The 18,264-nt window shown below is 44.8% G+C and overlaps 1 protein-coding gene across 3 annotated transcripts in view; it reads left to right on the top strand.

Moving 5' to 3' along the window:
* The window catches only part of AMER3 (APC membrane recruitment protein 3), a 298,671-nt gene extending 289,167 nt beyond the window's left edge, over positions 1-9,504 (top strand). For all 3 annotated transcript variants that reach the window (XM_085634933.1, XM_085634935.1, XM_085634934.1), the window contains one exon: positions 7,414-9,504. The gene's annotated coding sequence lies outside the window, so the exon portion shown is untranslated. The remainder of the gene's footprint in view (positions 1-7,413) is intronic.
* Positions 9,505-18,264: the final 8,760 nt, after the last annotated feature.

Genomic DNA, 18,264 nt, shown 5'->3' on the forward strand with positions numbered 1-18,264 from the left:
TCCATATGCAAGGCCAGCGACACGTGGTGCCACTAACCCTTTTCAACACAAGCTGAACAATCCCACATGTGGAACTGTGTCCTGAGTCCTGAATGGCAGTGACCCCAAGTCCGTGGCAGTGACCACAGCAACAGACTCCCTTTTATCAGTTAGGCATATTTCCATATGCAAGGCCGGCGACACGTGGTGCCACTAACCTTGTACAACACAAGTTGCAACACGTGGTGCCACTAACCCTGTTCAACACAAGCCGATCCCACATGTGGAACTGTGTCCTGAGTCCTGAATGGGAGTGACCCCAAGTCCATGGCAGCGACCACAGCACCAGACTCCCTTTGATCAGTTAGGCATATTTCCATATGCAAGGCCGGCGACACATGGTGCCACTAACCCTGTTCAACACAAGCCGATCCCACATGTGAAACTGTGTCCTGAGTCCTGAATGGCAGTGACCCCAAGTCCGTGGCAGTGACAACAGCAGCATACTCCCTTTGATCAGTTAGGCATATTTCCATATGCAAGGCCGGCGACACATGGTGCCACTAACCCTGTTTAACACACGCCGATCCCACATGTGGAACTGTGTCCTGAGTCCTGAATGGCAGTGACCCCAACTTCATGGCAGCGACCATAGCACCAGACTCCCTTTGATCAGTCAGGCATATTTCCACATGCAAGGCCGGCGACACGTGGTGCCACTAACCCTGTACAACACAAGGCGTGGCACGTGGTGCCACTAACCCTGTTCAATACAAGTTGATCCCACATGTGGAACTGTGTCCCGAGTCCTGAATGACAGTAACCCCAACTTCGTGGCAGCGACCACAGCACCAGACTCCCTTCAGTTTTATTTGTTGTTGTTTTGTTTAAATAAAATATTTTATATGTAAATCTATACATTGCAAAGATTCTTGTTTGTCCAACCGCACAGGGATAATTCTGGGCCCAAGAAGGTTGTTGGAGGTTTTGTTGGTAATGTGGGAAGAGGGTGCCTTACCTGCTGATGTGAGGAGAGGCAGCGTGAAAGGGGTATCTCTCACAGAAAGAACTCCGGTATGTTTTCACAAATGCCTCGGACAGATGCCAGCTGACGGACTGAATCACAAAATGCCTTTTCAATGCTTATGCAGTGTGACTTATGAACAGTTCGCACCCACGCTCGCAGAGGGACAGCTGCGGCCCGTCCGGTCGACTTACAGACGCAGTACTACGAGCCGTCCGCTCCCAAAGGAACAGCAGCATAGTAGCTCGCAGAGGTACAGGCACAGCAGCGTACTAGCTCGCAAAGGTAGAGAGCTGCGAGCCGACGGACTGGCTTCTAACGCTATAGCTGCGAAGTGGTGATGTTGGGAAGAGGGAGCGTGAAAGGGTTATCTCACACAGACAGAGCTCCGGTATATTAAATTGCCCCTGGAACCTTTCTTTTATATTTTCACTCGATGCAAGAAAGCGTGCTTTCTGGACCATGACCTTTCTCCCTACCAAACTTGGCGTCATTCCGTTCAGCAGTTTGACATGTAGCCATGTCTAAAGTTTCCTATGGAAAATCCATTGAGAAAACACGTTTTCACACCCCCACATAGCTACCTGATGCAGACGTGCTCACTGTTGGTGTGCAGGTTAGTGCTCTAGTTGTCAACATGTCACAGCCACTCCCTGAGGGCAGGTTTGCACACACACCACACCCATTCAGCACATGCATCACAGGCCATGTGACCACGCAAATATAATGCATCAACAACGTCACATCCTTTATTGCCGGTGGTCACTGGATGGCGGACGCTCCAGGGGTCTCAATCATAAAGAGTCCATGAAAAGTTGCTCAGAGGGCTAGTCGCACCCTGAGCTGTATGGCCGTCAAGGGGCCTACTACCACATGGTGCGGACTTGACTTGCACAGGGTTAGTGCCACCCGAAGCTGATGTGGCCGTCAGGGGCCTACCACCACGTGGCGCGGACTTGAGTTACACAGGGTTAGTCGCACCCTAAGTTGTATGGCCGTCAGCGGCCTACCACCACGTGGCTCTGACTTGCATTGCACAGGGTTAGCGGCACCCAAAGCTGATGTGGTCTCCGCCATTCATGACTCAGGACTCAGCGACATCTGTGAGATCTGCCGGGCCGCGGACCTTTGATGGGCATGTGGAGTGCCCACTGGTAGACACTCAGGTGGCAGCAGGAAATTATTTGGTCATGGATGCGCAGGGGCGGCAGTATCTCTCTCTCTCACTTCCCTCTATTCACTCTCTCTCTCACTCTCTTCCTTCCTTTCTTTCTCTTTCTCTATCTCACTTCTCCCTTTCTCACTTCCTTTCTTTCCTTCCCTCTCTTTTTCACTCTGGCTTTTTTTCCCTTCTCTGTGTCTCGCTCCTTTGATATGCGCATTACACACATCCTTATTTTGTGCTTTATTTTAAAGGCTGTGTCATCGACATTCATGGTCCCGACAGGAGTCTTCCGCCTTGTTGTTTTGTGTTCATTTTGTTAAATTTACTTTATCCTTTATATATACGTTTACGAAAAAAATAAAGTTTGAAGAAAAAAAAAATCAATAAAGTTTTGGTTGTTGCTTAAGTGCTGTGTGACTCTTTCTCATTCTTATTACTGTTATTTGATGGTGCCCACCATGGTGTTAAATTTTGGGGCAGTTATCGCGGGAATACTGGTGATGTCTGCAGCTTCTGAATAGTGTGTTAGATTTATCTCAACTGTAGTTGCATTAAAGTGCTGATAATGAGATGCAGAGTAGGCGTTCCCGTGCAAAAACACACGAGGTGCACCTTTGCGATTTATTCTAAATACTAAAATCCTGTATTGAATTGTACTGTGGTAGTGCGTGCATTTACAGTGTACACACAAAATCAATGCAGAAATCTCATTGTATTTATATTGATTGGGAATAGTGGGTCAGATGCTGGATCTTGACGGGATACACTGCCCAGTTCATTTATTTTTCTTTACATGAAAAAACCACATCACAACTTTCACAACGAAAGGCAAAAACTGTGATATAAAACAAATTCCGGCGATAAGCACCAGAGATTTTACACCTGCTTTCTGCTGGTGTTAGTTTAACAAAACAGTGGTCTGGGTGAGGTCAAAAAGATCCTCAGGTAGCAAGGCTACAAGTATTTAGTTTGAAGTTAATTCAATTGGAGTCATTGATATGCTGAAGCCAAAGTGGATTCAGTTCAGAAATGTATGCAAGGACACAGAGTATTAAAGGAAGGCATCACATTTTATTTATCTTCATAAAATGGAGTAGCTTCCGTTTCTTTAATTTTTGCAGATAGAGAATATAAAGTGCTCACACATAAATAAGTGATAGTGCGTGAAGTGAGGTGTTTAGTGACAGTGAGAACTTTACATCGCATTGAAAAACAGATCAAAAGAACCCAAGTAAATTAAACAGTTTAGGGGAACTTTGAAATTGTGGTCGACGGCGTTTCGATCTTAGTAATTCAAGATCATCATCAGGACATTATGAAGTGCGAGCACGTAGAATCTAAAATAAGGGAAAGTTGTGAATTAATTGGATTCTGTGTCCTTGGGATACTGAATTAATTATTGCTGGCGTAGCGATTAAATGACAGTCTGGCGCAATTGTAGCGGGGTAGCGTTAGTGCCTAACGATTGAAGCAATTGAAAAAGTAGCGTGCCTAGGACCGGAGCAATGAATGTGATGCTAGGACTCCCGGGAATAAGTAGACTTGTTCAAGAAGGAGCGTACGTTACAATGCGGCGCTGGTGAAAGTGAAGGCCATCAGTTAGGGTGCCTAGAGAGGTGATCCTTGTAGACGCTGTATTAAATAAGGAGTATAGTAACGGTATGGATAGGTCATATCGTGCCTAAGAGGGTGGGTCTGATACGTAGCAAGGCGTGCAAGTTAAAGGTTATCGTGCCATGCGTGGATCCTGAAGTAAGGTGGCAACCCGTAGTAAGGGAAGGGCAAGGGGGACTTACTGCGTGAGTACTTAATAGATCACAGATTACGGTCCGAAGACTTAGGCTTGTATGGGCCGAGGGGTCCTGATCGGGTAACGAAGGCCCGAGCAGAGGTGGAGACTCGTGTGTTAAGTCGAGAGTCCCGGTAGTGCTGAGGGGGAAGTACAGGGAATTTAGATGGGTGAAAGAACTGCAGCAAGGGCGGCGTTTCCGCAGGAATCTTACTTACTTGGACGGAGTTGTATCCAGAGGGAGTCAAATCTGCTTGTGTTAAGCAGGACCACTACCTGCAGTATGAAAGGGAACACAGCCAAGAGCCACACATGAACACCCACAGGTGCCATAGAGTGAGTGAGCATGATACACGGATACCCATGAGGGCCATAACACTCATTGCAACAACCCCAGGACCGCCAACACCCCGAACCCGCATCTGAGCAAGTATGTCCATGTGGTCATTGTGTTAGCATGATAGGCACGGGCCCTGCAACATCAGTGTGCTGTCTTCAGCGGATGTTACCATGTCACCTCAGCGTTGGCAGTGAGCCTGGAGATGTAGCTACGCACGCATCCTCCTGAGTGCACAAGCGGCAAAGGGAACGGGGTGTCTCACACATGTCCGTGTGCAAGAAGTGCAGTAAGTGTGTCTCTGTGTTCTGGTGTGGCCGACACAAGGGCCGCAGCAGACAATGTTGTAACGTGGCATGCACCACCTCCAAATGGCAGTGTCACAGTGTGATTGGAATGCCGCAGGACATGCGCGAATAGCCATTACAAAGGTGTGCCGTAGGAGTGCACGGGATACAACAGCGCAGCGCACAAAAGTGTGGGGGCTCGTGGGAGGGAGGAGCAGCTGTTTGGCAACGTAACACACAGTGAACCCGCCCATGTGCCACCTGCTGGGCATCTCATTCATGATGACCAGGGTCGCATACATCCCACAACACCCACGACTGGCCTTTGTACACATCCTGTATGAATGCAGCTGGAGAAGTTACTGTAAGGATGAAAGGTTCTTTGTCTGAGCTATCTTGCACTAACACATCTGCTGCTCCAAGAAGGAACTTACAAGTGGCCAGCCCCCCCTGATAGATATGATAATATTTGCATCAGTCTCCCACACTACGCATTGCCTGATTTGAGAACGAGTGGACACCCACACTCAAAAGTCCTTTGTCGTAGTTAGCGTGCGTGAAATGGCCTTCCACGTACTCCCACCACAACCCTGCCCTGCACCCATTGCACACAGACCCGACTCATTGCACCAAGCTGTGCCATTTCATCTACAAGACTGGCACACGGCAAGCCAGTGCACCTATAAGCAGAGCCACTGACGTATAGCAGGGCAACCCGAACATATGGTCGACTCTATTCACGTCCACCTATACCTTGCACGTCTGCTGCATGTCCTGGGTGCACTGCCTTTGGCAGTGCTGCGGATCACTTACGAGCACCATATACAAGTTACCATGTTCCAAACAAAACTTCCCCCTACTACGTATAAAATATTGCTGACACTACTTGGACAGGTGTGGCAGAGCGCCCAGAGCACATGACTTCACAGCATAGGACACACAGTTTGGGCTCACGGTTTCATCCCCGAGTCCAGCAGCAGCTCAATTTAGCAACATGACACTCTAGGCAATACCTCACTTAATTTCCGTACCCCGCACTTTCAGACCCATAGGGCTCAGTAGTTAGGCGGCTTTATCCCCGAGTCTGGCAGCAGCTCAGCTTACGCCCGCCGCGCCATTAGACCCGTACGAGTGAGTAGTTTGCACTTTACAAATACCGAATTGATTTGATATGCGCCAATTTACCTTCTCACTCCCTGTATAACACCCCCTAAGCACCATACACAAGTTACAATGTTCGAAACAAAAGTTCCTCCGAGTAGGTATAACTACATGCTGACACTACTTGCACAGATGTGGCACAGCGGCCAGAGCACATGACTTCACAGCATATGACACACAGTGTGGACTCACTGTTTCATTCCCGAGTCCGGCAGCAGCTCAGCTTAGCAGCATGAGACTCTAGACAATACCTCACATATTTTCCGTACCCTAGCACTTTCAGAACAGTAGAGGTCAGTAGTTTGTTCCAGTAGGTATAAACACATGCTGACACTACTTCCACAGGTGTGGTGCAACGGAGAGGGCACACGACTTCACAGCATATGACACACAGTTTGGGCTCACGCTTTAATCTCCGAGTCCCGCAGCAGCTCACCTTAGCAGCATCAGACTCTAGCCAATACCTCACTTAATTTCGGTAGTCCAGCACTTTCAGACCGGTAGGGATGAGTAGTTCGCTTTGCATCCCTGTATAGCACACCCTAAACACCCCACAGAGGTTACAGTGCTCCTACCCTCCTCTTTCCTATTCTTTTTGCCCTTTATTCCCCTTACTCGCTTCAACAGAATCACAAAATGGCTGCCAACACTTCCTAGTTGCAACCGCTCGCAGCCAATAAGCAGCAAGCTCGTGCTGGTAACGCCTCAGCCAATCAGATGGCAGAACTCCCAAATATCGATATCTGTAAATTTCGATATTTCTCCAAAACTACTGAACGGACTTGCACCAAATAACCGTGTGCTTTCTGGATCAAGACCCTTCTCCCTGCCAAATTTGGGGTAATTCCGTTCACCCGTTCAACCTGTAGCCGTGTCTAAAGTTTCCTATGGAAATTGCATGGAGAAAACACGTTTTGGACCCCCCTTTTTTCTGGCCCCCCCTTGACGAATCACCCCCAAACTTTCAACATAGGAGCTGATATGAACAACGAATTAGTTGGAAAATATTCATGAAGATTCATCAAACGACGCCAAAGTTATAAGCAAAACAAAACATGCTCTTCCTATGGAAACTTGGTCCTAACTATAACTACCTACTGGCGACTGCCAGTAGGTAATATATATATATATATATATATATATATATATATATATATATATATATATACTCAAATGTAGCTTCTTAACAGGTGTAGTTTTGATTATTAATTCTTTATAATGTGTTGAGTTTAATTTGAGTGTTTAAATACTCGTTAGTAGTCTCTATCTACAATGGTAATCTTAGAAGAGAGTGAAGATGAGAAATTCTGATAAGATTGAGTCCCGACTCAAAAGCAAACCTCACCTAGGCACAGTAATTAGGCACACTTAGCTTTATTGAAACCAAACAGAGACGGGTTCACTCGATCACAGGTAGTGCCTTTTTCCTTTAAATATCTTACATGTCTACTTTTTGTGTGTAAGCAAAAATACAGTTTTTCTTGCACTTAAACATGAAGTAAGGATTCAAAAGCACATAGCGTTATCACCATTAGGTACAATAATAGGTTATAAAAATCACAGTACATTTTTAAAGCTCTTTGGTTACTCCATGATATTCAAAATGGCAGCCGCTTCAAGTGAGATATAAATCTGAGGTTTGTAAACATGTTTTTGTTACCCTACCTACAGAGCTATTGACAGAAGCTACGATGACAGCAGCTATGCGAAGGCCAGAACTGCGTCTTTAAAGAAACACGCTCTCAATATATGGTTTGCGGGAAAGGTGCACATTGGGAAAGTTACAGTTTGGCACCTCAAGCTGTATGAAAGAACAGCAGAAAATCAACAAGCGTCCCTGAAAATAAGAGAAAAGACAGCTGTTCTGGCAGTTTCAATGGCCGTTAAGGATGTAGGCTATCAAATGAACCACACAATACACGTCATCTTACAAAAATGACATTTCTAACAAAGCGAGTAAGTATGAAAATGCACATCCACACATATATTTTTTAAGTATAAATATTTTTTCTTTTTTCCTGGAATTAAAACTCATGTTCAATCCCACAAAGGTACTCCTTTGTAAATTGCTACCTACTGACGTTACTGGAATGTACTGTTGCTGTGCAGACTTGTTTCAAATAGAAAGGCAACATTTTCTGAAAAAACTGAAGTTTGGTCCACTTAACACGCTGTACTGTCTATAGCCACCAGTATTATGAAAAGAGTGACCTGGTAAAAACTCCCAATACGGTCATATGGCAGTAAAATGTTGTTTTCTTGTACAAATGATTAGGCAGTATTTCATTGACAGTGATTAATACAGTTGGCCCCTATTTAATATGATTAATCAGTGCAGACACTTAGAACAATGCACGTCACAGAGAATCAGATTGCAGTTCTGAAACGTGTCAACTCCCCTGCTTGTTTGTTTGTGCAATAGTTGTTCTTCTTCAAGTTCTCTCTTAGTTGACCTTGACTGGGAGAACAACAAGAAGAAAAGGCGAAAATTACAGAAAGATAGTTCAATCTGTATTTACAAGCACACTTTGGCTAGTTGGTCCTCCTCAGCAGGCCATGTTGCATGATTCCTGTCGATATCCTTGTGCCTTATGCTTTTGTACATATTCTAGTAAAATATGTTGAAAATGAGGAAGGGCAAAGGGAATGCTGTACTGGAATTGTGTCAATCCATTTGGCTCGATCAACAAACTTCTTTCGGATTGACTCAGAAGCTTTGAGCGGAACTATAGGTGGTGTGGGCAGTGGGGCATTTACCGCCGTGCCATCCTTCACCTGGAGGCAATAGCCCATTCCATTGATGCTGAAGTTGAAATGGCTTTCAGGGACGAGGTCTTCTTCCTGAAATGAGAGAAGTGAAAGAGGATCAGCACAAATACAAAGGAAAGCAAACAGCCTCTTTCCACCTTGGTACACTTGGACTCTTGAATTCATTGCCTAAATTGCAGCATGAAGAAGCAACACTGCCCACAATGTGGCATGATACAATATTTGAGAATAAGAAAGAGTACATGTATGTATATAACACCACAGTTATATGTGACCTAGTTGCCTGTTTAGCAGCAATGTGTTAAATTAAACTAAAGCACTGTATCTTTTTTCATTACAAGCATTTTCAACATTACAGAACAATAATAAGCATGGAATTTGCACAATTGCATTTAAATACTGTAGCTATTTCAAAACAAGTGAGATCAGCACCTTGATTATCTCGAATAGATGCTATTTGGTGAAATGTACTTTGCACTGAGCAATATTTGCCAGTATCAGCTATTATTTCACTGTCACTGCATAACATTGCCAGTTATTTTACTGCAACTGCATAATATCTTTTGTTAATGACTGATTCCATCAGTTCTGAAAGCTAATTGTAATTTTGTTTCGTTTTACTTTAATAGCTCAGTATGGATGGCTGCTCTTCAGAATATTCAAACCTGTTGTGCTAAGCCTTCATAATATTCATGTGTTGTTTATCATTGTATATTGCACATCTTCTATATTGGTAGTTCTGATGTAGATGAAAATTGGCACCTCAGAGCCCTCCCCCGATATACCATGCTCGAGCCTGCCCACAGGCTAGGACGCACCACAGAGATTGTTTGCAGCGGACCACTTTGCCCATTTCGGGGGGGCCACATTGAGGCTGCTTCTTGAGCTATTCCGGTAGTTGCTAACTACGGATTACGGTCATGTTTTAATACATATGTACATATCACATTCTAGCCTCTTTGCTCCTCCTTTCCCGTTTCTGTGTACCTTTCCTCTCTTTCTCCTTCCCTTTGTCCAATCCTGTGCACCAATTGGTTACTGAGCTCGTGCTCGGAATATTCATGTCATAGGGGTTCTATGATAGACAATTGAATGTTACAGTTGATATGATTACTATACGAGTCGTGGAGATCAGAGGTTAAATAAAGATACTCCTGCAACATACAAGACCGTGTGATATCTTCATTCAAGTCTGTTCTGCTATAGGATTGTCTGAAATGAACGAGCGTGAGCAGTAGGTGTCCAGCGCAGTGGGTGTTTCCCTGCTACGGCTGGTGGGCGGAACCCCTGAGAGGAAGCTCTTCTCTGTGAGCGTGCCTTATAGAAGGAGCAAGGGGAAATCCTTCTCAAGAGAGGAGCAAGTCACCCAGCGCTTCAAGCCTCGTTTTGGTTTTGGCTGGCATTTTGACATCCAAGTGTATTCCTATTAGTTTATGCATTCTAGCTATATCAGCGGCCATCTTAAGTGATGTCTACAGACAGTTTAAACATTTCCTTGGGAAATTGAGCGATCCAGTGCATTATAAGGAAAATAATAGGAAATATACATACACACACACACACACACACACACACACACACACACACACACATCTATCCGTCTATCTATCTATCTATCTATCTATCTATCTATCTATCTATCTATCTATCTATCTATCTATCTATCTATCTATCTATCTATCTATCTATCTATCTATCTATCTATCTATCTATCTATCTATCTATCTATCTATCTATCTAATAATATATATATATATTTAAGACAAACTGCCGGGAAACGGAGACCCGTGGAAGGTGGTGCGCTGACCAGCAGAGCTGGCCAGTAACTAAATTTCACACTAGAGAAAGTTTGTAGGGCGCACTACAAGATGTAAAAAAAACAAAATGTGAATTGATACTTGTATAGCGCACTACTCACCCACAAGGGTCTCAAGGCGCTTGTACGAATACCACTGTGGAACCCATCCTGGCTTTCCCTGTGAGGTGTCCACTCCTGGGCACCCCCAAGGTGGAGGCCAGGCATCCTTAGCGTTGTGGGGGCCGTTGTGGAGATTAAGCAAGCTATTGCCCAGAGTTGCAGAGTGGGACTCCATGATTGGAATAGGCACCGAGGCGAGAATTGTCAGGTCCGTGGAATATTTTGAGCCCAAGACCCGCCGAGGCGGGGAATTGAACCCTGGTCCCGGGCCAGACCTCTGCATCAGGGTCTGCCGCTCTAACCATTGAGCCACACTTCTCCAAGATGTACCTTTCCATTTTGGTTGAATGGTCTAACATATTCTAGAAATAATTACTTAGATCTTGTGCAACATTATGTCATATTCTGGTTATCATAACCAGTACTTACCTGTCATTTTGTCTGTTTCTTACAGGAGGAAAGGAAGGGACCCTCGAATTGGTCTGGTGATTTTTTCCGGGCTCCCTACCCTTTTCTTTGGGAAAACATCCACTTGAAGTTCTGCACTGACCAGATAAGGACCTCCCCATTTGGTTTAAATATTTTCTTTATCCTTTGAACATGGGACACTGTTATGTTATGTTGGGTTCTTTGGATCATTGTTTATGAGCACTGATTTTTTCTTTTTAGAGCAACACGAAGTACATATGCTTGTCCTGATTTTGACTGCAAACCACTGATACACTTACACCACTAGTGTGAGTACACGACTGAGTCATGCCCTCTGGCACATGTCCTGACCTTGAGGTGGTTCACAGACACTAAGTCGCTACCATTACTTTCCACCCTCAGTCGCCTCCTACCAGGGCTCTGCACTGCCAGTTTTTTCCTTGCAGCAGACTCCTCCTTTTTCATTGCATTTTGCGTTCAAATACACAAATAGCAATGTTCTGCTTATGTTTTTAAGGATTGTTGTATCCTAGTGGGCTAGGTATCAACTATGCTCACTGTGGGGTTGTCTCTACAAAGTTTTTGTAGTTTATGTTTGACATTGCAGTAGTACTCGAGTTGTTTTGTATGTGCCTAAAACAGGTACAAGATGGCCACTGCAATTACCATGTCACTTGGTGTTCTAGTCCTATGTCTATGTTTGCAGTGTGTACATGTAAGTCGCTCTTCCTTGTCACTCTGTGTGAGAGCAATGCCACTGGATGGCCAAAATGTGTAACATGGGGTTTTTGGAGCAATAAATGCCCTTTTGTGTTATACCACCGTCTCTTTGACTAAGTGTGCACTACAAACCTTCATCTAGTGTAGTGACTATTTATTCCTTTTTTTATTTTTTATAAAAATGTTATTAAATACCTGGTACAGCAACAATAAAAACATTTCATACTTCAATCTGTTCAAACACAGTATTCACAGATTTATAAAATGTACAAAACCATCAAGATGAATACGTTATGCGGTTCAGCCATTAATTAATTAAGAAGCAGTCAATTAACATGAATAAAAATCAGAATAAGAAACCAAGAGAAAGAAGAAAAAAAAAAAATGGCCACTTGTTGCCTAAAAGGGGCTTACTCCAGACACATCCAAATATAATCTTCGACCCTCACCCCCATTCATGAACGTGAGTCCCTCCACCCCTTGAGCGGCGCCCATATATTCAAGCCCAACTCCCTCATCTTCCGACCTCTCCGGACATATAAGGAGGATTCAATATTATGGATCCCCAGAAGTCTAGCCAGCCACATCTGAAAGGTAGGTGCAACAGTATCCTTCCAGCACGCCGCTACTAATATCCGGAAGACTGCCACACATATAAATACCAAGGCTTCTTCCTCCTTCCTGAGACCCAGATTACTCTCAATTCCTATCACCATTAGGGTAGGGGATAGGTTGATCTTGATACCTAGCAGCCCCTCCCAAAACTTCTCAATCTCTCCACGAATTATACCTAGTTTCTCACACTGACGGAATATGTCTACCAGATTAGCAGGCCCCTCCAGACACCTTGGACACTTATCATACTCCCTCTTTCCCCAGTCAAATAATTTAGCTGGTGTAAAATACAGGTTGAAGAGGGTTTTATCGTGCTGGGCTCTTAGATTTGTAGAGCGAAACAATTTCCCTGCAAATTCCAGTGCTTTATACAGATCGACATCCGGATTGTTTAATTTGGTCATCCAAGAGGTCTCCACTTTTTCGAGATCATCTTGTAGACTCGATAATAAAGAACAGTACATCTGTCTAATTTTAGTTCCACCACCTACTAGATACTCAATCATATTGATTCTACCACCCGGGGAAATCCTTGGCCTAATGCCCATTAGAGTATTATAAATTTGTAAAAATTTGAAGCCTTGATTTGCATGGATGCCGAATTTCTGCTGGATGGTATTTAAGCCCATCAATTGGTCCCCTTCAAATATATCTCCTATTCTTCTAACTCCTTGCTGCTCCCAAAGTCTCCCCAGCCTATCATAACTAAGTTGAGGGAATATGCTTGAGTTCCACAGGGGAGTAAAATTGTTTATTCTTGGGACTCCCAGTGTTCTTTGTATCATCTTCCATACCTCCCAAGCACTATCGATTATCTTGTAGCGCATCTTTTTGTAATACCGCCTATCAGTTTTCCGCAGCAGAAGCCTTAAGGCTTATCTGCCCAACATCAATTCAAAAATGGAAGGCAGAGTCTGGCTACCAGCGGAGATATCAGTCGGGCTTCTAGTAGAATCAAATAGAATTGCCATCTGGCTTACTAGGCAAGCCCAATGATAAAATCTGATATTAGGAATCGCCAATCCACCCTTTTCCTGCGGCAGAGACATATATTTCATGGCACGACTGATTTTCCCATACTGCCATACAAAATTCATAAATGTTGCCTCTATCAATTTCATTACATCCTCGTTAACCATGAACGGAATAGCACGAAAAAGATATAATGCTTTGGGGAGCATAGTCATTCTCAACACATTGGCTCTCCCTATTATAGACAGATGGAGAGCATCTATTCTTTCTAAATCCGCTGCAATTGATATTACCACCGGGACAAAATGTTCCTTTATAATTCTATCCGTTGTGGAACTTATCCTGACCCCAAGATAGACTGCCGTTTCTATACATCTTACATCATTCATTATAATATTATTGGTGCAGACTATATGTGTCTTACTTTCATTCAACAGATAACCAGAACGCCGGCCAAATTCCCTCGAGATATCTGTAATAGCTCTCATAGCCCTGACTGGCTCCGGGGTGATTAAGGCCAGGTCATCCAAACCCATTACATACTATTGGCTGAATGTCTTGATGTCTTAATAATCTCTGAATCAATGGATCGATATAGAAGGCGAAAAGAATTGGTGAACAGGGACAGTCCTGCCGCGTCGCCCTAGAGATAAAAATTATTTCCAAGCTCCCTCCCATTAATTGGATTCTAGCCTTTGGCTCCGAATACATGGCCTTAATAGCTCTCATTATTTTGAGGCCAAAGCCCATACGCGCCAATATCCCTCATAAATACTTCCACGTCACGCGAGAAGGATCATGGCCATCCGTCCCCCCGTGGCAGCCTGCATGTCAAAAAGCGTGATGACCCGCCTAATATGGTCCGTTGTCCCTCGGCCTGGTATAAACCCATGCTGCCACAGGGAGACCAACCCGCCCACGACCCCTCCCAACCTTTTCGCCAGAACCTTCGTGTAGATCTGAGTGTTCGTATTGATGAGGGATATTGGACGGTAAGATGCAGGATTCTCTTTAGGTTTCCCTTTTTTGTGGAACACTACAATGTTCGTTTTCTTCCAGGATTCTGGGATTTCGCTAGATACCATTATGCCATTAAATAAGTCTCACAATATGGGGGCAATCTCGCTCTCAATACATTTATTAACTTCAAGCGGGATACTATCAGGCCCAGCCGCCTTCCCTGCTGATAGATCTTGCAGTGCCTCCAGAACTTCCTCTATTGAAACATCTTTATCAAGTACTACTCTAGTCTGACTATCCAGCTGAAGGCCGGTATCATCAGACTCCAAACTATCAGGAACTGTTCCAATCTCATTTTATATAACTTTTGATAGAAGTCTTTAAAAACCCTAAGTATATCATCTGGCTCTGTATAATTCTTGTCCCCCTCTCGTATATTCATTATTACGTTCTTCGTATTTTCCTGCCTAATATGGAGTGCTAAGAGTTTACCCGCCTGTTCTCCTGTCTCATATAGCTTGCCTCTATGTGTCTGATATTCCTCTGCTGATTTCTGAGCTATCCCTTTATGTTTTTCTGATTTAATAGCCAAAATCTTCTGCTGGATCTCAGTGACCTCTTTCTGCTGGCCAATATCTATTATATGTTGTTCCTCTGCAGCAACTAACTGAGCCAATAATCTCTCATTTTCATCCCGAGCCTCTTTTTTTAGCCTAGCGGAAAAACTAATAGTTTCCCCTCTGAGGGCTGCTTTAAATATATCCCAGACGATATTTCGGGATGCACTATACCGATTCATATCATAGTAGTCTTTGGTCCACCTCCTTATGTATTCTATACATTTAGGATTAGCTAATAACCTCCTCTCGAAGGTCCATCTTGAGTGACTTTTATTTATGGCATCTAAATCAAACTGTAAGATTAATGGATCTGATATTACTTTCGGTAATTTCTCAATCGTAGCTTTCACAATTTCTGTCACAGAAATCAAAAAATTATTGGGGTGGGCGGAATTTGCGAAAGCGACTTTCGCAAATTATCGCGAAAATGTTAAAAATCTCCGCAAACAAGCGGAAATATCGCGAAGATGCGGAAGTTTTTTTCCCGCCCGCTCGCGATATTTTTTGCATGGTTGCGGGTCGCTAACTTACCCCTGCGGTTGCTCGCGGGCGCGGCCATCTTGTTTTCAGTTGTCTCACGGTGCATGATCGCGAGAAGAAAGACGTGATCGCGCGACGCATGACGTCACTGCGAACGCGAACTGTCGCAAGATAGCGCAAATGGCTAAAACAATACAATATCTCATGGAGAACGCGACCGGATCGGGAAAACTTGTCGGCGAACGCGGGGATTCAGGTAAGGCGATCGCGCGCGCGCGAGAATGTATTATTTTACAGCGCGAGCAGGAACCAGATTATCGCAAAGCTGCGGAATGCGGAAATTTTGACATTTCCGCGCTCTCCGCGGAACGCGGAAATGCCAAATTATCGCAAATTCCGCGAACGGAACGGAAATTTTGCCCAGGCCTAAAAATAATCCAGCTTAGTATACTTCTTACAGGGGCAGGAAAAATATGTGAACCCTGGCTTATTAGGTTCCTTATTCCCCCAAACATCTACCAGCCCATGTGACTTGATTAATGAATTCAATGCTCGATAGACCTTTGGTTTGCGGCCTACGTACCTAGCATTATTAACAAAATCAGCAGAGATATTAAAATCTCCGCAGACTATCAAGGGTCTCGGCCAATTCGTCAGTTCTATCTCCAGCTGGTCAAATAAATCAGGATCGTCCTGATTAGACCCGTAAATCGTGCAAAGAGTAATTCCTGCGCCAAGTTCCACCAGCGCCCACCTCCCATAAGCATCTGTCGTTTGGCGTTTTGCCCCCCCAGGGTTGACTTAGCCAATATTGCCACCCCTCTGATGGTAGATGTCTAGGAGGCAACAGATCAAATCCTCGAATATTTAATAGATGCCTTTTTGCCCACGGTACATGTGTCTCTTGTAGACACAACAAGTCTACCCAATTTGATCTTACGAATTGCCCCAGCCGTTGCCTTTTTCTCCAATCATTTAAACCCCCGATGTTAACTGTACATATCCTAAGCTTCCCCATATTCTTTCTCTAAGAGATTGCCAGAACCTTCATCACTCAAACCTTTTATCTGGTTTGTATAGAACATCTTAGACAACAATACAAAATACTGCCAGGTATTTATTTTCTTCCCCACGCCGTGCACCCCCACCTACCCCATCCCCCACCACACCCTCCACAAGTCAACCCTCCCCCTCTGCTCCCTCCCTTCCAACTTGCTTTCCCACCACCCCATTGAAGCGCTCAGACCGTGGTCTGTGCATGCGATATGTACAGCGCTAGCCGCCCGGGTCCTAAATAAAACCAAAATAACTTACATTACCCCCTTCATCCTATTAACTCATAGGTTATGAACCACTCTTGATACAACAATATACTTTCTCCAAACACCCCCCTGCATCCCTTACCCCCTTTTTAACTTTATTTGTCCAAAGCGTCCAGATATTCTCTTGCTTTTATCTCCGAAGAAAAATATCGAGTCTGCCCCTCATGGATCACCTTAAGTTGCGCTGGGTTGATAAGATAGATCTGAATATTTTTCTCCTGAAACGGTTTTATAAGCTGTCTCTGTCTCCAGCGTCTTTCTACGGTTGAATGGCAAAAATCGGGCTGCACAAAAAATGAGACCCCCCCCCCCCCATTTGATCTCTTGGCTTCTGGACTTGCCTTGTCTGAAATTGCTTGTCGCAAAAGGAAATTGCTAAAAAACACTAAGATTGCCCGTGGCTTATCTTCTTCTCTTGCTGGTGCTCGTAGCGTAAATGGGGTGCGATGAGCTCTTTGAACTTCTGCTGCCCAATTCCACTCTGACAGCTCGGGGAATGCGGCCTTAAAAAGAGCAATTATATATACCCTGATGTCGGACCCTTCCAGCCCCTCCGGAACCCCCAGCACGCTGAGGTTGTTCCTCCTTTGTCTATTTTCAAATTCCTCCAGCTTCCACTGGATGTCATTGATCTGGAACCTTTGAGCCTCCACCTGGGTCACTGCATTTGCTGCTTCTGCTTCCGTATTAACAATCGTCTCCTCAAGATTCGACACCCTCTCTCCTATATTTACGCATGCCTTGGAAAGCTTCCTGACAGCTCCTTGCATCTTCCTCATTGCAGCCTGCGCTTTCCTGCTATCTTGGCATGATTCTTCCCTGTGGGAGAGGATAGCTTGATGAATTACCTCCAGCGTTGGGGAGATCACACCAGTTTCCGAGGGGGGGGCCGATAATGGAGTTGCCGATGAATAGTCCCATTTAAAGTCTTTTCTCCCCCGACCTTGAGTAGCAGGGTGAAAGTTAGATTTTTTTTCGCTGTTATATGGAGGATAGAGTCGCTCACCTCTGGATGTGAATCTAAATTACTGGCCCCTGATGATGTACTCAGAGCGTCATCTGACCACTGCCCCCTCTGAGACGGAGAAGAAACAATCACTGGGCTCCTTATCCAGTTTAGCCCTGCTCTTATCCCCTGCTGACCAATCCATAACTATCAATACATTATTTCTCTCCGGTTCTAAAACAAAAGACTGAGTTTCATTTTCATCAGTATGCTGTATTTCTGAGTTGACAATATGGCCTTCAGCTTTATTTATACCCACCGCGTCCTGCTCCACTACATTCACGCGTGGCTCTGTGGGTGCCGATGATATACAAACCACTGCTGCTGCCGCCGCTTCAGCTACGGGATGCTTCACATTACCGGGCATCAGTACATTACCCTCTCCTTCAACAATAGCGTCCCAGAGGGGGAGGGGAGCCTCGCCCTCTACCCCCTGCCCTTCATTTGTGAGACTGTCCCCTTCAGTCCTTGCATCAAGGATGTCCTAAGTCTTTTCCCGACTCACCTCTTTGTTCTGCCTGCCCTTCTCACCGCCCTTCTTACGTTCGCTGCTCCTACTCCAGTCTGTGGCTACTTCGTTCGAAGCAGTAGCTCAGCCACCGACGGGTCTGCCGGGCAATTTTTTCCCACCTTTGCTCCGCCTTTTCCTCTCCTCACTGCCGGCAGGTCGGGCGCGAGGTTCTGCTGCAGGCGTCCCGATGACTGCTCCGG

The sequence above is a fragment of the Triturus cristatus genome, chromosome 11 (genome assembly GCF_964204655.1).
Source record: "Triturus cristatus chromosome 11, aTriCri1.1, whole genome shotgun sequence".
Classification (NCBI taxonomy): Eukaryota; Metazoa; Chordata; class Amphibia; order Caudata; family Salamandridae; genus Triturus; species Triturus cristatus.